Consider the following 24772-nt stretch of genomic DNA (forward strand, 5'->3'; position numbering starts at 1 on the left):
TCTTTTATAAAATGGATTAAAACCTTAAATACTAATCCCAAAGCTAAAGTAATGACAAATGGTCAAATTTCAACATCATTTCAGTTAACAAGGTCAACTAGACAAGGTTGTCCATTATCACCTGCTTTATTTGTGTTGGCGATAGAACCATTAGCTGAATTAATTAGAACAGACCCAGATATTATGGGTTTCAGAGTTAACCAGGAGGAATATAAGATTAATTTATTTGCTGACGATGTTTTGCTTTATTTAACAAACCCACTGTATACGCTGCATAAATTATCTTCTAGATTGGAAGAATATGGGAAAATATCAGGCTACAAAATAAATTCGGATAAAAGTGAAATTCTACCCCTTACTAAAGGAGATTATAGTCAATGTCAATTAATAACTCAATTTAGATGGCCGATAAATGGTATAAAATATTTAGGTATAAGAGTTGATAATGATATAAAGAATTTATATAAATTATTTACCATTATTGAAAAAAATTCAAGAAGATCTTGATAAATGGACGATGTTACAAATAACATTAGTAGGCAGAGTAAATGCTGTAAAAATGAATGTATTCCCTAGATTACAATATTTATTCCAAACACTACCAATACAATTACCGCAGAAGTTTTTTCAAGAGTTACCGGTAAATAAATGTGTGAGGAAATTCCTTTGGGAAGGTAAGATGTCAAGAATATCGTTGGAAAAATTGACATGGAAATTTGACCTAGGAGGGTTACAACTTCCAAACTTTAAAAATTATTATAAAGCAAATCAACTTAGATTTATTGCATCTTTTTTTGATGAAGATAAACCGGAATGGATTAGAATAGAATTAGATAAAATAGGAGAAAATATACCAGAAGATATATATAAAATCTTATATATATATAAATATATATAAATGGATATGGGAAAAGAAAGAATCTCCTATATTAAAACATTTGATTGATTTATGGAATAAGATAAATGTTGATGATGAGATAAAGAAATCTTTATTAGCAAAGAGACCTTTAATTCAAAATAAACTTACTTCTTTTACAATGGATAACCAACTTTTATACAACTGGTTTCAAAAAGGGATTAGATATATAGGAGATTGTTTTGAAGAAGGTATATTAATGTCATTTGATCAATTAAAGAATAAATATAAAATATCAAACAACACTCTTTTTTGTTATTTCCAATTAAGGGCTTATTTAAGAGATAAATTGGGTCAAACAATGTTATTGCCGAAACCTAATGAAATAGAAATTTTAATTCAAAAAGGAAAAATTCAAAACTTTATTTCTTGTATGTATAGTTTGATTCTAAAGCAGGCAATTAAACAAGGAATTCATAAGTCAAGACAAAAATGGGAAACTGATTTGAATATTAAAATTGAAGAAACAAATTGGTCAAGACTATGTCTTGACAGTATGACAAATACAACAAATGTCCGGCTAAGACTAGTGCAATATAATTTTTTACATCAATTATATATTACACCACAAAAAATAAATAAATTAAACCCAAATTTATCTGATCAATGCTTCCGATGTAATCAAGAAATTGGTACTTTTTTACACTCTACTTGGTCTTTTTTAAAAATTAAACCTTTTTGGACAAATTTAAGAGTTTTACTGGAACAAATTATTGGAATACAACTTCCACATAGTCCAACATTATTTTTACTAGGCGATATTGAAGGGATAAAATCGAAATCCAAATTGAATAAATATCAGAAAGAATTCATAAAAATTGCACTGGCAGTAGCCAAAAAGGCTATTGCAGTTACTTGGAAATCGGATTCATACTTAATTATAGATCATTGGAAGAATGAAATTTTTAGCTGCATTCCACTTGAAAAAAATTACTTATAATTTAAGAGATAAATATGAAATATTTCTGAAAATTTGGCGCCCTTATTTACAAAAGATAGGATTAAATATATAGGTGCTCCGAAGATAAAATTATTGGTCATCTGGGGAAAGAAATAAATATACATATTAAAGTTATTATGAACTCCATGGAGCATGTGGGGATCTTCCGATATCCAGGCATTCTTTCTTTCTTTCTTTTTTCTTCTCTTTTTTTTCTACAGGGATGTTAGGGGGGAGGGGTTAAGGGGAGGGGGGAAGGGTTGATAATTTTTTTTCTTTCTGTAACCTATTTGAAAATTCAATGTTCAAAAAATACATGTTTGATACTTGCTTGATCCTGAGGTACCAGACGTCTGCACCAGCAGTGTGTCGCAGGTTTTTGCCAGTCAGTTTAGAATTGACACTCGTGCGCTACGGAATTGCACTTTGTTCGTCCTTTGTGAACATTTTTGTACTTTATTGAAAATTAAGCCTTGTTTTTACATTCAGTTACCCATCACAGTACAAAAGAAAAGCAGAAAGTGATAGTAAGTGTGAATTCAATGAACAGTGGGAAACTGTTGTGCATTGTTTGTGAAAACACTTTCTCACATAATAGAAGACAGAAGAATGGGCTGAACATTGGCAGATGGAGTTTAATGCTGAGAAGTGTGAGGTTCTACATTTTGGCAGGAATAATCCAAATAGAAAATACAGGGTAAATGGTAGGGCATTGAGGAATGCAGTGGAACAGAGAGATCTAGGAATAACAGTGCATAGTTCCCTGAAGGTGGAGTCTCATGTAGATAGGGTGGTGAAGAAGGCTTTTGGAACGCTGGCCTTTATAAATCAGAGCATTGAGTACAGAAGTTGGGATGTAATGTTAAAATTGTACAAGGCATTGGTGAGGCCAAATTTGGAATATTGTGTACAGTTCTGGTCACCGAATTATAGGAAAGATATCAATAAATTAGAGAGAGTGCAGAGACGATTTACTAGGATGTTACCTGGGTTTCAGCACTTAAGTTACAGAGAAAGGTTGAACAAGTTAGGTCTCTATTCATTGGAGCGTAGAAGGTTGAGGGGGGATTTGATCGAGGTATTTAAAATGTTGAGAGGGATAGATAGAGTTGACGTGAATAGGCTGTTTCCATTGAGAGTCGGGGAGATTCAAACGAGAGGACATGATTTGAGAGTTAGGGGGCAAAAGTTTAAGGGAAATATGAGGGGGTATTTCTTTACTCAGAGAGTGATAGCTGTGTGGAATGAGCTTCCTGTAGAAGTAGTAGAGGCCAGTTCAGTTGTGTCATTTAAGGTAAAATTGGATAGGTATATGGACAGGAAAGGAGTGGAGGGTTATGGGCTGAGTGCGGGTAGGTGGGACTAGGTGAGATTAAGAGTTCCGCACGGACTAGGAGGGCCGGAATGGCCTGTTTCCGTGCTGTGATTGTTATATGGTTATATGATCTTAACAGACACTATAAAACACAACTCCAGACTGAAATAGAAGGAAAATTGAAGCTAGTGCTTGGGTCTGAGTTACAGAAAGAGAATGTGATTAAGAAAAAGGAAGAAAGCAAAAGACAAATTATATTTGTTAAAAGAAGTTATGAAAGCTTGGCGATGACAGAAGCATCCTATGAAATTGCTTGAGCATTGGCCAAAAAAAATGGAAGTCTTTCTCTGATGGAGAAGAAATTGTTAAGCCTTATCTTCAAATATTCGCAAGATGTCTTGGTGATAAAAATATTGAAAGGAAAGTAGACGGAAGTGTTCTGTCAAAGCAAACAGTTACGAGACGTACAGAAGAACTCTGTCATGATGTATCTGAGCAACTGAAAGACCTTGTCCATGCTTGTACTTTCTTTTCTTTAGCTTTGGACGAATCTGCTGACATATGTCAGGTAGCCCAGTTAAGCATTTTTATAAGAGGAATTGATGATAATTTTAGTGTCTTTGAAGAACTTATCAGTCTTGAGTCGCTTCATGGAAAAACAAGAGGATCAGACATATTTGACAAAGTAAAATCATGCCTAGAAAAACTACAACCTAGATTCTAGTAAACTCAATGGTGTTTGTACTGACGGAGCACCGTCAATGATAGTTAAAGCCACTGGGACTACAACTTTGTTTGAAAACTTTTTAGGTCATCCTCTACTAAAATATCACTGCATTATACACCAAGAGTCACTGTGTGGAAAAACTTTAAACTTGCAACATGTTATGTTACTGGTTATGAAATGTGTGAATAAAATTAGAGCAAGAGGATTAAACAGACGAGAATTCAGAGAATATTGTGAAATGTTAGATTTGGGATATGGCGATCTCGTCCTTCATTGTGAGGTGTGCTGGCTTTCTAGAGGACAGGTTCTGAGTAGATTTAGAAACTGAAAAACACTGTCATAATTTTCTAGAAGAGAAAAATGAGCTGCCTGAGGAAAGAGCCCTTTTACGTGATAACAATTGGCTATTTGATTTAGCATTTTTAGTTGATGTTACCAGCCATCTCAATGATCTAAATTTGAAACTCCAGGGCAAGAACAAATAGTTTCCTAGCTTAGTAAATGATATTAATACATTCAAAATGAAGTCAAAACTGTTCACCTCTCAGTTAGAAAATGAAGAATTGAGCCAGTTTCCCCACTTAAAAGAGCAGAGTGAATGGGCTGAAGATAATGGCAATTTTACAAAATATATTTGAGAAAGGGAGTAGAGATAGCCCAAAAAATTATCAGAGGTTGGTAAGTTGACGGAGAAGATCCTGAGAGGCAGGATTTATGAACATTTGGAGAGGCATAATATGATCAGGAATAGTCAGCATGGCTTTGTCAAAGGCAGGTCGTGCCTGAGGAGCCTGATTGAATTTTTTGAGGATGTGACTAAACACATTGAAGGTAGAGCAGTAGATGTAGTGTATATGGATTTCAACAAGGCATTTGATAAGGTATCCCATACAAGGCTTATTGAGAAATTAAGGACGCATGGGATCCAAGGGGATCTTGCTTTGTGGATCCAGAATTGGCTTGCCCACAGAAGGGAATGAGTGGTTATAGACGGGTCATATTCTGCATGAAGGTCAGTGATTAATGGTGTGCCTTAAGGATCTGTTCTGGGACCCCTTTTAATGAATTTTATAAATGACCTGGGTGATTACAATGGACATTTACAAAATGGAGAAGATAACAGCATCTGTTAATCATAAGCTGGAACAATTTGATTCATACTGGGAAAAATGGTTTAACTACATAATGCCTCATAGGCCTGATTTTATTCTCACAAATCAATATGTTGTAAAAAAAAAGATCACTCCCTACTTGTACATAGTTCTTTCCTTTTGCTTGTTTTTTCTTTCCACTCTTTTCTATAAGTGAATACCTCAGATAAATACTTTGTGGAGATTTGTGATATATATGATTATATGATATGTATGTACAATGTCTGAAATACATCTTATGGAAATGTTTGTTTGATGATGAACTTGAATAAAAAAATAAATTACCAAAAAAAATGGAATTCAGAAGTTAAAAGTCTAACTCAATTATGAAAGACATTTAAAATGGAAATTCCATTAATCAATTAATAATTGTTTACATTATAGGTCAAACTAAATTTTCTGCCAAGGTTGCTCACTTGTATTGATTGATTCATTTTGTTTTGTTTTTTCTTTTGTCTGTGGGCACTGGGGGTTGGTCTTATTTTTTGGGGGGGTTTTGCGTGTTCCTAGCTTTGTGACTGCCTCGAAACAAATAAATCTCAAGATTGTATAATTTATACATTCTTTGATAATAAATGCAATTTGAAACTTTGAGAGATATTGTTGTACTTAAATCTATATATCAGATTGTAATATCTACATATATCTTGACTTCAGGAAAAATTACTTTCTGTCTTATAGAAAATTCAATTTATGGACAGTTCTCAGGAACAGAACTGGGCACCTCAGTAATCACTAACACTGTTAATGCCATTTGACCTTTCCCTTTATGCGTAAGGGTAGGATAGGGGAAACAGAGAGAGGACACCAGTATTGAACCTTTGCCTTTTGCAATAATAACCAGTATTTAACTTTGAATAATTATCTGAAGCACCGTGCATTTTGTAAGAGAATTTATAAAATGAATTACAGCACAGATTTATTCTTTTTGGCCTATTATGTATATGTGCTGTACTTAGGTTCCTCCTATCCTTCTTCATTTAACCCAATAACGACATAAAGACATAGGAGCCGAATTAGACCATTTGGGTCACTGAGTCAGATCTTGGTTGATTTATTATACTTCTCAATCCCATTCCCCTGCCTTCTCCTTGTAACTTCTGACACCCTCACTAATCAAGAACCCATCAACCTCTGCTTTAAGTATACCCAATAACTTGATCTCCACAGCTGCCTGTGACAATGAACTCCACAGATTCACCTGTCTCTGGCTAAACAAATTCCTCCTCATCTCTATTCTAAAGTTGTTCTTGTATTCCTAGACTATGCCATCTGGTCCTAGACTTCCCCTCTACAGGAAACATCCTCTCCAGGTCCACTCTATCTGGAAATTTCAATTATTAGAAAGGTTTAATGAGATTCCCCCTCACCTTCCAGTTCCCTTCTAAATTCCAGTGAATACAGGCCCAGAGCCATCAAACACTACTCATATGTTAACCTTTTCACTCCTAAGATCATTCTCATGAAACTCCTCTGGACCTTTTGAAAGGCCAATACATCCCTCATAAGGGGCCCAGAAGTGCTCACAATACTGCAACTGCAGTCTGACCACTACAAGTCTCAGCATTACATCTTTGCTTTTATATTTGAGTCCTCTGGAAATGTACTCATATTTCATTTGCCTTTCTTACCACCCACTCAACCTGCAAGTTAACCTCCAGGAAACCAGCACAGAACTCCCAAGTTCTTTTGCACTTCCAACTTCAGAGCGTTCTCCGTTTAGAAAATAGTCTACGCCTTTACTCCTCGTACTAAAGTGCGTGACCATGTGCTTGCCTACACTGTATTCCACCTGCCACTTCCTTGCCCATTCTCCTAATGTGTCTGTCCTCCTGCAGACCCTTGTTTCCTCAACACTACCTGCCCCTTCACCTACCTTTGTATTATCTCCAAATGCAGCCACAAGCCCATCAATTCCATTCTCCAAATCACTGCCATACAGTGTGAAAAGAAGTGATCCCAATACCAGCCTCTGTGAAACAACCAGCAGTCTATGTTCCCTCTAAGCTGTGTGCACGCGCACAAATTTTCCAACCAGCACATAAAGGAAATTAATATGCGCACAAAAGGTTAGTTACCTAAAATAGTGTAGTAATTAATAATTATACTTATTGAAAATAATCTTTTAGCTAGATGTTTCTGTTAACTAGTTAGTCGGTTTTTCAAATACCACAATGCTCGTCACTGATTTACGTCACCTCACCTTTCCTGTTCCGGTCTGTAGAGCTGCATCCCAGCGGCAGCCATCTTTGGTGGACAGTGTTCATATCGTAAAGTTTACAAAGATTTCAAATCCTGTAGCTAGCTTACAAAGTTTTTATTGAAAAAAACATTGATTCACTATGTCGAATTCAAAAGAAGCGAAGGGCGTGAAGCGCAAAAGATCTGCAAATTTGTTTAAAGTTGAATGGCTTAACAAAATAGTAGAAACTGCTACACCGAAAGCTCATGAGGTCATGAACGTTCAGCTACGAGACATATTTATGTATAATTCAGAAACAGGCAATAATAAAAAATTTTGAGGCGCTGATCACATACTTTGAAGAAGATCAGTCAAATGACCCTGTGGCTAAATATTGTCACAAGAAATTGATAAACATCACCTATGACGCACCATCAATAACTCTCGGAGATGGGAAGTGAACTATAGGCTTTTATTAGCAGCAAAAGGGAGCACAGCATCTCAGAGACTGAGGGAGGAGCAGTGCCTCCAATCGCCTTTATACAGGGGTCTGTGGGAGGAGCCACAGGAGCAGTCAGCAGAGGGGCGTGTCCAGACAGGTATACATAGCTTACCACATTCACCCCCCCCCCCCTTTGTTTTAAAAGAGAGTTCCCATGGGGTGAAGTTTCTTACAAGTATATTTACAGGTTAAGTCTATCAGGCAGTCGAGTCTGTCGCTGCGATCTACGTAGCACCAGTGGTGATTGCACCAGTGCTGGTGATGATTGCACTGGTGATGGTGGTTGTGCTGGCTCCGGCCTGACTTGAGGTGCCAGCCCGTAAGGCGTCAGTAATCCCTCATGTGTGTGCGTGGCGCCCGGTATGGGAGTGTTGTGAGGAGTCTGTGTAAGGCTTGGTGTGCGCGGTGTCTCGTGCGTATATACATTGGTGGGTACGGGGTTCATAGTCACCGTGGAGTGTCCGGGGTAGGGGTCTGGTGCTCCTGCGGGCGCCAGGTCGCAGACGGAGACCCTGTCCTTCCGCCCATCAGTTAAGACCACGTAGGCATACTGGGAGTTCGCATGAAGTAGGTGAACCCTCTCGACCATCGGGGAGTATTTACTGCTCCTCGCATGTTTCTGGAGCAGCACTGGCCCTGGGGGCGTCAGCCAAGCCGGGAGGGTGGTCCCAGTGGCAGACTTCCTGGGAAAAGAAAAGAGTCGCTCATGAGGGGTGGCATTGGTGGATGTGCATAACAGGGAGCGGATGGAGTGGAGCGCCTCGGGGACGACCTCCTGCCATCAGAGACCGGCAACCCCTTTGACCTAAGGGCTAAGAGTGTGGCCTTCCACACAGTGGCATTCTCCCTCTCCACCTGTCCATTCCCCCGGGGATTATAGCTCGTGGTCCTACTAGTAGCAATACCTCTAGCCAGCAGGTACTGGCGCAGCTCGTCACTCATAAACGAGGGCCCTCTATCACTGTGGATATAGCACGGATATCTGAACAGAGTGAAGAGCTGGCACAGGGCTTTTATGACGGACGTGGCAGTGGTATCGAGGCAGATGGCAAAGGGGAACCGTGAGTACTCGTCGATTATGTTGAGAAAGTACACATTGCGGTTGGTGGACGTAAGGGGGTCCTTAAAGTCGACACTCAGTCGCTCAAAGGGGCGGGTGGCCTTGATAAGTTGTGCCTTTTCAGGACGGTAGAAGTGCAGTTTGCACTCAGCGCAAACTTGACAGTCCCTGGTCATCATCCTGATTTCCTCAAGGGAGTAAGGCAGGTTCCGGGCTTTCACAAAATGGTAAAGTTGGGTGACCCCCGGGTGGCAAAGATCTGCAAGGAGGGCGTATAGCCGGTCGAGCTGCGCGCTGGCACATGCTCCCCGGGATAGGGCATCAGGGGGCTCATTGAGCCTTCCAGGCCAGTACAGGATGTCATAGTTGTAGGTGGAGAGTTCTATTCTCTACCTCAAAATTTTATCATTTTTGATTTTGCCCCGCTGTTGGTTGCTAAACATGAACGCAACTGAGCGCTGGTCGGTCAGCAAGGTGAACCTTTTGCCCGCGAGATAGTGCCTCCAGTGCCTAATAGCTTCTACTATGGCCTGGGCTTCTTTCTCCACTGTGGAGTGTCGAATTTCAGGGCCTTGAAGTGTACGAGAGAAGAATGCCACCAGCCTTCCTGCCTGATTGAGGGTAGCAGCCAGCACGAAGTCAGAGGCATCACTCTCTACTTGGAAGGGAATGGTCTCGTCCACTGCATGCACCGTTGCTTTGGCAATGTCCCCTTTAATGCAGCTGAAGGCCGCACGGGCCTTGGCTGAGAGGGGAATTGGGCGTAATAGGAAAAGAAGCCCAGGCACCGTTTGAGGGCTCTGAGGGTGGTGGGAAGAGGGAGTTCCAACAGGGGGCGCATATGGTTGGGGTCAGGGCCAATGACCCCATTCTCCACGACATACCCAAGGATAGCAAGTTGGGTGGTTCCGAACACACATTTGTCCCTGTTATAGGTAAGGTTAAGAGCTTTAGCCGCTTGGAAAACTCATTGGAGGTTGGTGTCGTGATCCTGCCAGTCGTGACCACAAATGGTGTTGTTATCCAGATATGGGAACGTCCATTTCCCTCTGGAAGACAGAGGTACCATTCGTGACACCGAAGGGGATGCGCAGGAAGTGATACAGCCGACCGCCCATCTCGAAGGCAGTGTAGGGGGCGGTCCTCCGGGCGGATGGGGAGCTGATGGTAAGCGGATTTCAGGTCTATGGTCGAGTACACCCTGTACTGAGCTATCTGATTGACCATATCCGCCATGCGGGGTAGGGGGTACGCGTCAAGCTGTGTGAACCTATTGATGGTCTGGCTATAGTCCACGACCATCCTATTTTTCTGCCCAGTCCGAACAACGACCACCTGGGCCCGCTTGGCTCAATGATCCCCTCCCTGAGCAGCCGCTGCACCTCCGACTTCATGAAGGCCCTGTCCCCCACGCTGTATCTCCTGCTTTTAGTTGCCACAGGTTTACAGTCGGGGGTCAGGTTGGCGAACAGCGGTGGGGGAGGGATCTTGAGGGTGGAGAGGCTGCAAGTGGTGTCAGTAGCGCGGCTGTTGGCATGGTGTTGGGTGGGATGCGCGGGTCGGTGTGTGTGTGTGTGTGGTCAGTAGTGGGGTATATGACGAAGTCCCACTGAACTGAGGATTTCTGACAGTGAGTGGTAGGTGGGGCCCATCATACTCCATTGTCACACTTTTCAGGTGGCTCTGGAAGTCGAGCCCCAATAGCACAGGGGCACACAGTTGAGACATGACCAGTAACGCAAAGTCCCAATATTCTGTGCCCTGCACCACCAATGTCGCTACACAACCCCCCCAGATGTCTGTGGAATGCGATCCAGAAGCCAAGGTGATCCTCTGGCTTACCGGCCATGTCACGAGTCCACAGCGTTGCACCGTGTCCGGGTGAATAAAACTCTCAGTGCTGCCCGTGTCAAACAGGCAGCTAGTCCTGTGCCCCTCTACCAGGATGTCCATCATTGACCTTGTGAGCTGGTGTGGAGCTCTTTGGTCGAGGGTCACGGAGGCCAGAGTTGAATCACCGTCTTGGTGCCTGGGAAGCACCCATGGGTTGGAGGCGGGGCAAGGTGGCGCCGACAAAGATGGCCACCCCCATGCCTCGCACACAGCGGGCAGGCAAGATGGCGGTGACCAAGATGGCCACCCCTATGCCTCGCACGCGGCGGGCAGGCAAGATGGCAGCGACCAAGATGGCGACCCCCATGCCTCGCACGTGGCGCTGCTCGACCCCGCTCATGGTTTGGACTTACAGGCCTTGGCGAAGTGGCCCTTCTTTCCGCAGCTGGAGCAGGTAGCTTCTCAGGCTGGGCAGCGTTTTTGGGGGTGCTTTTCGAGTCCGCAGAAGTAACACTGCGCGGACTTGTGACTGGCAGCAGCCGTGGTCGACTCGCCGGCGGGTTGTAGGCACTTCACGGACTCGTGACTGGCAGTAGCCGAGGTCGATTAGCCAGCGGGTTGCAGGGTCTGCAGCGTCCATGGGGCCGGCGGGAGATCACGCGCCTGGACAGCGTCAGCATTGTGCAGAGCAGCCTCCAGCGTGTCAGCCAGCTCGATCACTGAATGTAAGGTAAGATCGGCGTGTTCCAGCAGCCGCTGGCACACGTACACTGACCTGATCCCTGTAACAAAGGCGTCTCTTACTAGCAGCTCCGCATGCTGTTCCGCCGTCAGTCCCTTGCAGTCGCAGGCCCGCACGAGTGTCTGTAGGGCCCGGACAAACTCAGCACTCAACTCTCCGGCCTGCTGCCGTCGTGTCGCTAAGTGATGTCTTGCGTAGATGGTGTTCACCGGCTGCCGGTATTGTCTTTTGAGGGCATCTATCGCACCCTGGTAGTCCGTTTGGTCTCTGATCATGGAGTAGACCCTTGGACTGACCCTGGAGAGGAGAACCCTGCGCATCATGGCAAGGTCGGTCACATGAATCTCCTCCAGGTACGATTCGAAGCATGCTAGCCAGAGTTCGAAAGCGTCGCCGGCTTCCTGGGATTGAGGGTGGAGATCCAATCTGTCAGGTCGTAAAATGCTCTCCATGTTTTAAAATCGCTGTTAATAAAATTGATGCACCATCAATAACTCTCGGAGACGGGAGGTGAACGACAGGCTTTTATTAGCAACAAAAGGGAGCACGGCATCTCGGAGACTGAGGGAGGAGCAGTGCCTCCAATCGCCTTTATCCAGGGGTCTGTGAGAGGAGCCACAGGAGCAGTCAGCAGAGGGGCGTGTCCAGACAGGTATATGTAGTTCACCACAACCTACAAAGTAGCTTTACAGGTTTTAAATGATGTCTTTGATGAACTGGCTGCACTGTGCAAGATTCTGCAAAAGAGTGGCCTGACACCGACTGATTCACTTCATTTTGCACGAGGCAAAGTTAACAAGAAAGCAGTATCTGGGAGATAATGTTTCATGGAGTGACAAAGTTAAAATTTTGCTAAGCCAATAATGTGAAGAAAACATCATAGTAGATACTAGTTCGCTGTTGACTTCCTGAAGATGAGGTACAAGAATGGTCAGCTTTTGACTTCTCTGCAATTGCAGATTGTGACTTCACATTTGGCGATGAACAAGTTCAGATTCAGTTTATTGTCATTTAGAAACCACAAATGCAATGCAGTTAAAAAATGAGATAACGTTCCCCCAGAATGATATCACAAAAGCATATGACAAAACAGACTACACTAGAAAATCCACATAACATTTGGCAATCCCCAATCCAGAGTCCGGAGAGGCTGCTGCTTATTAATATTGCACTACCATCTAGCGCGTTCCCCGGAAAGGAGCTCCAAAGCCACCAGACAAAAACAAGACCAAAAACTAAAGCTACAAGACCTGCATAAAACCACATAATTCCAACATATAGTTACAACGGTGCAAACAATAGCATAATTGATAAAAAAAAAACAGACTATGGGCACAGTAAAAATAGTCCAAGATGTTAAAGGACTGTAAGTTCAAAAGAAATCACCACAGTTTCCACAAGTCCCCAGGGTCCCGACAGACTCGTCATCCCACGGCGGCGGCAGAATGGAATACCCCCACTATGGACTTCCAAGGCGCCGCCTGACTCAGCCTCGCAGACGCAGCACACAGTGGAAGCTCCGTTGAAACCAGCCTCGCAGACGCAGCACACACCGAAAGCGACCTGAGCCTTATGTCTAAAATATCATGATTTTCTAGCTGAAAATACTGTAATAGTTAGCCAGTTTAATGAGTTCAAATTTTCCGTGCAAGAAAAAATTAAATCCAAACTGATTTCAAACTTTGCTCAAATGGTGGCATTTGTACTTCAAAATGAACAATTTTGCGACCTTGCAGTTGATGGACATTGGGAGAACCTTTCTTGCGCCTAGTGCAGACTGTGAGCGAGGTTTTAGCCTAATGAATCAACTCAAAAACAAGCTGAGAAACCATTTAGGTGAATGTCATTTGGATATGCTAATGAGAATCAAAAGCTATCAATTGGATGGAAGTTCTATTAGTCTAGATAGAGTTTACAAAGAATGGGTAAATGCCAAAGTCAGGAGAGAGAAAAAAATAACTAAGTGACTTAAATATGTATGCTAATTTGTCATTATTCTGTGCAGTTTTATGTCAAATATTTTGTAAACCTACATAAACTGTGCCATGTGTGCATTCAGTGCGCACAACATAAGATTTTTGTGCACACTGACTGCTAAGAATAAGAGGGAACATTGCCAGCAGTCACCAACAGCCAACCAGAAAAGGTCCCCTTTATTCCCACTCTTTTCCTCCTGTCAGCCAGCCAATCTTCTGTCCATGCTAGTGCAGTGCAGGCTCGAAGGGCTGAATAGTCTACTTCTGCACCTATTGTTTATTGTCTAGTATATTTTCAGTAATATCATGGGCTCTTACCTTGTTCAATCTTATCTTATCCTCAAAGCATCTTTCTATACCATGCCCTGTCAAGTGAAAAATCTAATTTTATGTCAAATACAAATGACTGTATTAATCAAAACTACACTCAATTCTGAAGCAACACGCACAAATTCCTCCATCATTTTGTGTGCATTGCTTTGGATTTCCAGCATCTGCAGTATTCCCAATGTTCTCAATTCTAATCATTGCCTATAATAAATAGGTTAAGCTCTCCAGTAATTAATTCACTGAACTGATCTTATATTTATGCCACCTCATTCTGGTCTCAACAGCAAATGGAAGTATTTCTACAAGATCCATTTAAACCTTTCACAACTTCATTCTTCTCTCAGCCATCCCAACATCCTCATGATTTTCTTTTAGAGAGAAGAAAATTCTCTCCTCTTGGGAATTTCAGTACTACTCTATAAAGAATATTTATATCTTCTCCTTGGAACTAGGGAGAAGCAGGGCATCCACAGATCTTTTAAGTGCAGTCTAATCAAGGTTGTGAAGAGTTTTAAATTGCCTTCCCTTCTCTTCAAGCTTATCCTTCTGGAAATGAGCACAACCTTTTAAAAAATCAATCACCTTAAAATCCTTCTTCACTGCCTTTATTGGCAATACATTATTGATGTAGTGTATCTGAAGACCTAGCTTCCTGTTCCTCTGCTTCACTTTCTTAGTTCCCAAACAGTACGCAGCTTCATTCTTCCACTGAAAATGAACCACCTTATACCCAGTTCATTTACCACTTTGTAAATTTATTAAAATATTCTTCTATGTCATTAACACCTGATGACTACATTCTCGCAATTTAGCATTATGCTCAAATTCTGAAACTTGCAGTTGCAAGAAGATGTCAGAAATTGTAGTGATCGATTCAAAAAAGACACACAATGCTGGAAATCTAGAGTACCACACAGAAAATCAGGTCAGGCAGCATCCATGGAAAGGAATAAAGGGCCAATGTTCTGGGCCAAGACCCTTCATCAGTCCTGTTGAAGGATCTTGCCCTGAAATGTCAACTCTTTATTCCTTTTCAATGATTGGCTGAGCTTCTAATTCCCCAACCTCCTTCCACCATTTGAAGGGCTTTAACAATCCTCAAAGATGTAAACTAATTGTGGGGAGGAGGCTTCAAGAATGAGATGTTAAATGAATCTAGTGGAAATGAGAGAGCAGCAGCATGGGATATTGAGAAGTAAATTCACAAGCAATAGCATGAGCAAATGCAGAGTTAGTAAAATCTATACAAACAGTAAAGATTTTATGGCTTTCATTTGAATGCAATGGCATCTGCAATAAGATAGATAGCAATATTCAGATATAATCTAATAACCATTACAGAAATTATTGTTGCAGTGTCACCAGGACTTGGTGCTCAATATTCCAGGCTATAAATTATTCCAAAAGAACAAGGGGGAGGAAGGGAAAAAAGAGGTGGATAGCATTCCTAATTAAGTAATGTACCAGAGCAGTGCAGTGTTGAGATAACAGAGATAGAGGATAGTAACGTGCAGCTGGTTGGGTTGAAGTCATGAATAGTGGGGGAAGAAGACAGGGGTTGAGGTAATCTATAGGCCACTAAAATGTTATCTTATGGAGAACACGGCGCAAAGAATAATGGGAAATACACAAGGCATGTTTGAAGAAAAGATTTTAATCCACATATTAATGAAACTGGCATGGGGCATCACAGAAAACAAATTTATGCAGTGCGTCAGGGATTGCTTCTTAGAATAGTATGTTATGGAACCTACTTGGGAACAGGCTATTTTAGATTTGGTCATGAGTAATAAGGAAGGATTAATAAGATTGTGCAGTTAAAAATCTCCTAGTAGAAAATAGTGACCACAATTTGAAAGAATTCCAGCCTGAGGGCAAATGAGGTAAGACCAAAATCACTGCCTGCAAGTTAAATAAAGGTAATTATAATTTTATGAAGGAGAAATTGTCTAAGGTGGACTGGAAAAATAAACTAAGAGACAGGTCAGTAGATGAACAGCCACAGATATTCAAAAGTTAGTCTATAATGCTCAGAAAGGGTTTTATCTTAATTAGAAAGATGGATTCCATGAGAAAGAGGCACAGCTTCCAGTTAACAAAATAAGTCAAGATTTAATTAGGAATTTGAGATTTGGTATGTCACAAAGAATTAGTCATGGAGTCATACAGCACGGAAGCAGGCCTTTGTTTTGTGTTGCCCAACAGGTTAGACCCATCTCACCAATAATTCCGACTGGTTAAATCATTGTTTGATATGGATATGCTAATCATAGGAATCTAAGAGGCTTTAAAATGTCGTAGGCTCAGCCAGCTCCATTACAGGCACAACTTCTCCATCATCAAGTGCAACTTCAAATGGTAGTGCCTCAAAAAGGCAGCATCCATTATTAAGAACCTTCACCATCTGGGACATGCTATCAGTATGGAGGTACAGGATCCTGAAGACTCACACTCAGCATTTAGGAACAGCTTCTTCCACTCAGATTTCTGAACATTCAATGAACTCATGAACACTACCTCACTATTCTTCTTTTGCACTATTACTGCAACCTGGAGTAATTTGTTATGCTTGCACTGTACTGCTGCTACAAAGCAACAAATTGCACAATATATGTCAGCGACAATAAACCTGATTCTGACGAATTGTGTTAAATCATTCTTGCAGAGATAAAGGAGAGGTTCTGGTGAGTTCTCTTTCATTCTTCATTAGTGCACAGTTTTAACAGTGGGAAAGGCAGTGGTGTGAAGTCAGGGAATCCTCCTGTGATCCCGATGACGAAATCTGCAAGAAGTGCATCCGGCTTGCAGACCATGTTAGATGAGCTGGATGACCAACTGATCATTCGAGAGACTGAGATGTTGATAGACAAGAGTTAGAAGTTGCATCATGCACAGCAATCTGGGTAAACATCAGAAGGGACTAATGGAATAAGCAGATGATGTAGAGTACCCCTGTGGCCATCCCCTCAGTAACAAGTATACCACTTTGGATACTGTTGGGAGTGGCAGGGTACAAACTACCAGGGGAAAGCCACAGCGGCCAGGTCTCTGGCAGTGGGACTGGTTCTGTAGCTCGGGAGGAGGAGGGAGAGGAGTATGATACCGATAGGGGATTCACTGGTTACAGGAACAGACAGGAGATTCTGTCAATGAGAACGAGACTCCTGGATGTTGCCTCCCAGATGCCAGGGTCAGAAGCTCAGATTGAGTCCACAGCATTCTTATGGGGGAGGGTGAGCAGCCAGAAGTATTTGCTAGGGAGATGGTGCAGGAGGAAGATAATTGCACTCTCTTCCAGGGCAGGTGGGGCCTGTACAAACGGGACTGAACTGGAGGAGGACCAATATCATTAAGGGAAGGTTTGCTAGTGCTGTTTGGTGGAGTTTAAACTAGAGTTGCGGGGGGGTGGGGGCGGTGGGAATCAAAGCGGCACAGCTGCAAATGGAATGACTGTGGGCAAAGTAGATGAAATGCCTACATACAAAGATAGGAATCGTCTGGTTACTAAGCATGGTGGGACTAATTTCCTGAGATGTGTCTCATTCAATGCAAGAGTTTTGTAGTGAAGGCAGATGGACTTCGAGCATAGATTAGTACATGGAATATTTTTGCTTTTAGTGAGACTTGGCTGCAGACTGGCAGCTCAATGTTCCAGGGTTCTGATGTTTCAGACATGATAGAGGGTGTAGTATTAAAGAGGAGGGGTGGTATTACTCATCAGGGAAAATGTCACAGCAGTGCTCAGAGAGGACACACTGGAGAGCTAATCTACTGAGGCAACATGAGTGGAACTGAGGAATAAAGCAAAGCTGTCCATACTATTCAAATAGTCAGTAAGATTTAGTGAAACAAATTTATAGAAAGATAGCAGATAATTGTAAGAAACACAAGGTTGAGATAGTAGGTTATTTTAACTTTCCACATATTGACTGGGACATACTGTAAAAGGATTGGATGGGATAGAATTTGTCAAATGTGTTCAGGAAAGTTTCTTAATCAATATGTAGAGGTCCCAACTAGAGAGAGCACAATATTGGAGCTCCTCAGGGAATGAGACAGAAATGTGTGTAGGGGAACACTTTGGATCTAGTGATCATAATTCCATTAAGGATAATTATGCAGAACGGTAGGGCTGGTTCTCGGATTGAGATTCTAAATTGGAGTAGGCCAATTTTAACTGATTGGAAAGCTGAGCCTACTGGGCCTGAACATCTCCCTCTGCAACTGGATTCTAAACTTCCTGACTGGGAGACCTCAGTCAGTCCGGATCGGGAGCAGCATCTCCAACACCATCACACTGAGCACGGGGGTTCCCCAGGGTTGTGTGCTCAGTCCACTGCTGTTCACTCTGCTGACCCATGATTGTGCTGCAACACACAGCTCGAACCATATCATCAAGTTCACCGATGACACCACCGTGGTGGGTCTCATCAGCAAGAACGACGAGTCAGCTTACAGAAAGGCGGTGCAGCGGCTAACGGACTGGTGCAGAGCCAACAACCTGTCTCTTAATGTGAACAAAACAAAAGAGATGGTTGTTGATTTCAGGAGGGCACGGAGTGACCACTCCCCGCTGAACATCGATGGCTCCTCAGTAGAGATCGTTAAGAGCTCCAAATTTCTTGGTGTTCACCTGACGGAGAATCTCACCTGATCCCTCAACACCAGCTCCATAGCAAAGAAAGCCCAGCAGCGTCTCTACTTTTTGCGAAGGCTGAGGAAAGTCCATCTCCCACCCCCCATCCTCATCACATTCTACAGGGGTTGTATTGAAAGCATCCTGAGCAACTGCATCACTGCCTGGTTCAGAAATTGCACCATCTCGGATCGCAAGACCCTGCAGCGGATAGTGAGGTCAGCTGAGAAGATCATCGGGGTCTCTCTTCCAGCCATCACGGACATTTACACTACACGCTGCATCCGCAAAGGAAACAGCATTATGAAGGACCCCACGCACCCTCATACAATCTCTTCTCCCTCCTGCCGTCTGGGAAAAAGCTCCGAAGCATTCGAGCTCTCACGACCAGACTATGTAACAGTTTCTTCCCCCAAGCTATCAGACTCCTCAATACCCGAAGCCTGGACTGACACCTTGCCCTACTGTCCTGTTTATTATTTATTGTAAATGCCTGCACTTTTTTTGTGCACTTTATGCAGTCCTGTGTAGGTCTGTAGTCTAGTGTAGCTTTCTCTGTGTTGTTTTTTTTAATTACGTAGTTCAGTCTAGTTTTTTGTACTGTGTCATGTAACACCATGGTCCTGAAAAACGTTGTCTCATTTTTACTATGCACTGTACCAGCAGTTATGGTCGAAATGACAATAAAAGTGACTTGACTTGACTTAATGGCATCAGAAAGGAAATGGCAGGGATACATTGGGACAGGCTGTTTTCTGGCAAAGAGATGCTTGGTAAGAGGGAGGTTTTCAAAAGAGAAAACCATGAAAATGAGCGAGAAGGAGATAGTACTGCAAACATGAAACGAGCTACCAGTAGAAGTGGTAGATGTGGGTACAATTGTAATGTTTACGATAGGTCTGGATAGGTAAATGAATGAGAGGGGTTTGGTGAGATATGGTCCTGATGCAGGTAGATGGGACTATGGAGAAGTCACCATGGACTAGTTAGGCCAAAGGGCCTGTTTCTGTGCTGTAGTCCTATAGGACTCTAAATTGAAAAGAATGGGTAGATCTAGTGGTAGGCTAGATGACTGGGGTTTACAGCATCTAGAGCAAAAAGAATAAAGATGCTCAATAGGGTGGAACAATAAAGAGCAATACCAAAACAAAAACTAGAGTTTCTAGGGATATATAAATAAAAAGGCAGTGAAGGAAAGTTTAAGAACCCTAGAGAACAAGAATGGTGAATTATTAACAGGAAATTAAGAAATGGCAGATAGGATACCAAAACTCAAGAGGTTCTGCAGATGCTGGAAATCCAGAGCAACACACGCAAAATCCTGGAAGAACTCAGGTCAGACACATCCATGGAAATGAATCAACTGTTGATGTTTTGGGCCAAGGCCTTTCTTCAGGACTGAAAAGGATGGAAAAAGAACCAAAATTTAAAAAAAATGGGGAGAGGGCAAGGAGGACTAGCTAGAAGATGATAGGTGAAGGCCAGCTGGGTAGGAAAGGTAAAGAGCTGGAGAATAAGGAATCTGATAGACAAGGAATGGACCATGGGAGAAAAAGAAGAAGAAAAGCCACCAGGGTAAGGTGAGGGGAGGTGAAGAGAAGAGATACTGTGAGGCCAGGGTAGAGAATAGAAGAAGGGGCAACAGGAAATTGATGTTCATGCCATCAGGTTGGAGACTACCAGGTGACTATGAGGTTGGAGACTTTGAGCTCCTGCTCCTCCACCCTGAGTGACCTTGTGACAGAGCAGGTCTTCCACAAGTAATTTCTCCTCCCCCAGTAACTCTCATTATCCCTGTCTGGCAGTGCTGGGATTATGCTTATCGGTGCACTTGCTGGGCTAATGCACAGCACGGACTCTTCTGTCTGTCCTTGCACACTCTAGGACAGTGGCATTGATGTGTCCTGTTTACTGTTGCTTCCATTTTCAGGGAGGGGGCCTGACTGATGGGTGGGGCATCTTAAAAAGGTGTCTGTTTGTGGTGGCACATGTTCTGTGCTGGCTCAGTGGGAGTGTTCATTTTGGGAGATGGGGAAGAGAGCTGGCTAGTGGAAAATGGTTAATTATTGGTTGACTTTGTTGTGCAATGTCATTGTGAGGAGTGTATGTATGACCATTTGAGAGAGTGAAGAAGGATGTGAATTCCTGTTTGGTTTTTGTATAATATTTTGGACTCATGGTAACAATTCCCCCTGCATTCCAAAGAATGGACTACCCCTTTTCTCCTAGAGTAAGGAGATCCTTACTTAAGGGTTTATTTTGGTGAAAGTGGGGAGGGAAAGAGGGTGTTTAAGGTGAGGTGTATTACTTCAGACTGATGTTTTGGAGCAAAAGACCTAAAGGTGTGAGTGAGTGAGTGAGTGAGTGAGTGCGTGAGTGTGTGTGAGTGCGTGTGTGAGTGCGTGTGTGTGAGTGAGTGAGTGCATGTGTGAGTGAGTGCGTGTGTGCACATACGCATTTTCTCTTGTAATTTTGTAATTTTTTAAAAACATTTTCCAAAATGTTTTCCACCTCTGGCACACAATAAACACCTTTGCACTGAATGTGCTATCTGATCTTTAAAGTCCACACCTTCATAAGGGAGGGGTTTATCTGTGTTGTCTGACTTGTTGCAGAAAGCTGAATCTGGTAGCATTGTTAGGCTTTCAGTGTTAAACTGAGTTCAGAGCAAGGCTGGCTTGAACCTTTACTTCTGGTTTGTGACAGCTTGTTTGGGGGAGGTACGAAGGGCCCTAGGAAAGCACGTAGTCAGCATCACCTGGAGAAAGCTTTAGGTGCACCCACCCTGACACGTGACACCAGAAACCTCAGCACTGGTCCATGTCAGGATTCCAGTAACATAAATGAACTCCTAAAAACTGACTTGTCCCTATTCAATAGTGTGCGAGGGGGGAAAGTAAGGGATAGTGCCTGGGAACAGGTAAGTTATTGACAACAACATACTCTATCTTTCCAGCTCCCCTAAAAACGGTCTAGTGGCCACCTGGGTCAACAGAAGATCTATTCGAGAATTGGGCGACAATTCTAATGGCCCACCATGAATGGTGATGTGCAGAAGTACTGCTGCACCTGCCCCAAGTGTCAAAAGACAAGTCCAGCCTTAAAGGTTGACCAAGCCCCTCCTCAGTTGAGGCCCATCATCACAACGCCATTTAAACGCATCACCATGGACATTGTGGGTCCCCTTGAGAAGAGCAGTAGTGGGTTCAAGTACATCCTTCTGGTCAGTGATTATGCCACCAGATTTCCTAAGACATTTCCTTTATGCTCCATAACTACTAAGATGATCTCTGCCCTCATCCAGTTATTTTCCAGACGAGACCAAGGCACCAATTTCACTTCCTGGCTGATGTCCCAGCTACACCAACAGCTTGGCATCAGTGGCATCGCACAAATCTCTGCCATCCCCAATCCGGTGGACTTGTAGAAGGGTTTAATCAAACTCTGAAATCCATGTTGAGGAAGTTTGTTTATGACACAGGGAGGGACTGGGACAAATGGCTGCCATTTCTCCTTTTTGCTTACCAGGAGGTTCCTCAGGTCTCCACTGGGTTTTCATCTTTCGTGGACTGTCCAAGGTCCTTTGAATCTGCTCTGCAGCAATTGGGAGGAGAAGAGCCAAGATAAAGTAGAAGGTGTTGTTTCCTACATTCTATAGATGCAGGATGGTCTTCACCAGTATAGTGACGAAGCCTACCGGAACATGGTAAAAGCACAGAAAAAAAACAGAAGCTCTGGTTTGATGTCAAAGTTCGACAAAGGCAGTTCCGGCCAGGTCAAAAGGCCCTGCTTCTTTTACCTGCCTCCAACAACAAATTGCTGGCCAAATGGCAAGGTACGCATGAGGTTTTGAAGAAGATGGGTCCTGTGACGTATGAAGTCTCCCCTCTAGAGAAGAGCAAAAAGTCCTAGGTCTACCATTTAACCTCGTGAAGGAATGGAAAGAGAGAGGAGGCCAAGATGTCCCTGATGACCCTGAGGCTGGAAGCAGAGGAGGTTGATAATCAAGATCCCCAGCCGTGGGAAACCTCAACTCAAGCTCATCTTGACCACCCTGAGCCTCACCAAAAGATAGCCCAAAAAGGTCTCTTTTCTCAGCATCCCTCCTTGTTTGAACTACAGTCTGGTGTACCAACCTGATCAAACACACCATCCGCATAAAGGATGACCAACACATTCAGAGACCATACAGAGTGCCTGAGTGTCTTGTCAGTGCCTTGAACGCAGATACAAACCATACTGAAACCAAATATCATTGAGCCATCAAAGAGTGAATGGTGCAGTCCTTGAGAGGCTGTATCGACTTTAGTGAGATCAATGCCATCTCCAAGTTTGATGGTTATCCTATGCCACAGATAAATGTGCTACGGGAGAGGTTGGGACATGCTCAGTTCATGACCACAATGAATTTCTGTAAAGGTTACTGGCAAGTTCTGCTGGATGAAAAGACCTGCCTTGCTGACCGCACTTGGCCTTCTCCATTTCACGGCCATGCCGTTTGGCTTGCATGGAGCTCCAGGGACAGTTCAGCACTCCATGGACTCTGTATTGAGGGGATGTGAAGAGTTCAATGCAGCCTACCTAGATGATGCGGTGATTTTCAACAGGAGTTGGGAAAGACCATCTCCAGTGTGTCAACCAGGTCCTCGGTCAACTAGCCTCAGCAGGTCTCATGCTCAATCTATGGAAATGCGAGTGCACAAAGACAAAGACCCGGTACTTGGGGTATCAGCTTAAGACTGGGCTGATACGCCCTCAAGTGGACAAGGTACAAACAATTCGAGACAGCCACCGCCCTTGCACAAAAAAACAAGTCAGGTCTTTTCTTGGACAGGTTGTATGGTATCAACATGTCATACCACTGTTTGCAGTTTGACCTTAAAGTCTGCAAAGAATCCTGTACCTTGGACAGAGGAGGGTGAAAGGGCTTTTGTAAATTTAAAGAGGGTACTCTGTGAAGAACTGGTACTCATTAGTCCTGATTTCAACAAGCTGTCTTGGCCCAAGGAGAAGAGGGCAATGAGAGGCCCATCTTATACCCGAGGAGGAAGCTGCTACCCCAGGAAACTCAGTATTTGACTGTTGAGAAAGAGGCTCTGGCTATCAAGTAGGCCCTAGAGTTTAATGCTGATAAGTGTGAGGTGCTACATTTTGGTAGGAATAATCGAAATAGGACATACATGGTAAATGGTAGGGCACTGAAGAATGCAGTAGAACAGAGTGATCTAGGAATAATGGTGCATAGTTCCCTGAAGGTGGAATCTCATGTGGATAGGGTGGTGAAGAAAGCTTTTGGTATGCTGGCCTTTATAAATCAGAGCATTGAGTATAAGAGTTGGGATGTAATGTTAAAATTGTACAAGGCATTGTTAAGGCCGAATTTGGAGTATTGTGTACAGTTCTAGTCACCGAATTATAGGAAAGATGTCAACAAAATAGAGAGAGTACAGAGAAGATTTACTAGAATGTTACCTGGGTTTCAGCACCTAAGTTACAGGGAAAGGTTGAACAAGTTAGGTCTTTATTCTTCGGAGCGTAGAAGGTTGAGGGGGTCTTGATAGAGGTATTTAGAATTATGAGGGGGATAGATAGAGTTGACATAGATAGGCTTTTTCCACTGAGAGTAGGGGAGATTCAAACAAGAGGACATGAGTTGAGAGTTAGGGGGCAAAAGTTTAAGGGTAACATGAGGGGGAATTTCTTTACTCAGAGAGTGGTAGCTGTGTGGAACGAGCTTCCAGTAGAAGTAGTACAGGCAGGTTCGGTATTGTCACTTAAAGTAAAATTGGATAGGTATATGGACAGGAACGGAATGGAGGGTTATGGGCTGAGTGCGGGTCAGTGGGACTAGGTGAGAGTAAGCGTTCGGCACGGACTAGAAGGGCCGAGATGGCTGTTTCTGTGCTGTAGTTGTTATATGGTTATAGACAGTCTATGCTATTACCTCCTTGGCCAGGAGTTCATTTTGGAGATAGACCACTGTGCCTTGACCTGGATCCACACTATGAAGGTGCAGAAAGGCTTGCATTACCTGATGATATCTAGTTCTGCAACCCTTCCACTTCACAATCTGTCACAGAGTGGGCAGCCAAAATGTCATTGCAGATTCTCTCTCTTGTTTAACCAACTTGGATAAACTAGAAGAGAGGGGAGGATAATGTGACAGACCAGGTCTGCACAAGTAATTTCTTCCTCCCAACCCCCTCCCCGTAGCACCGTAACTCTCACTATCCCTGTCTGGCAGAGCTGATGTTACGCTTATTGGGTGCACACACTAGGCTAACACGCAGCACGGACATGTTCGTTTGTACTTACTCACTCCAGGCAGTGGCATTTTTTGACATGTCCTGTTTGTTGTTGCTTCCAGTTTCAGGGAGAGGACCTGACGACTACTACTTCTCCTCACTTTTAATGGCAGTTGACAGTCCCACATAAAGCTGCATTTCCACCACCAATTCGACT

General features: G+C 43.1%; 2 protein-coding genes across 3 annotated transcripts in view; one reads left to right on the forward strand and one right to left on the reverse strand.

Annotated features, from left to right (window-relative positions):
- The window catches only part of fbxo10 (F-box protein 10), a 115804-nt gene that overhangs the window by 66953 nt on the left and 24079 nt on the right, over window positions 1-24772 (reverse strand). The gene's annotated exons all lie outside the window — the stretch shown is intronic.
- The window catches only part of LOC140713724 (thymosin beta-10), a 452521-nt gene continuing 432236 nt past the window's right edge, over window positions 4488-24772 (forward strand). For both annotated transcript variants that reach the window (XM_073024164.1, XM_073024174.1), the window contains exon 1: window positions 4488-4501. The gene's annotated coding sequence lies outside the window, so the exon portion shown is untranslated. The remainder of the gene's footprint in view (window positions 4502-24772) is intronic.

This window comes from Hemitrygon akajei, chromosome 2 (genome assembly GCF_048418815.1).
Source record: "Hemitrygon akajei chromosome 2, sHemAka1.3, whole genome shotgun sequence".
NCBI classification, from domain to species: Eukaryota; Metazoa; Chordata; class Chondrichthyes; order Myliobatiformes; family Dasyatidae; genus Hemitrygon; species Hemitrygon akajei.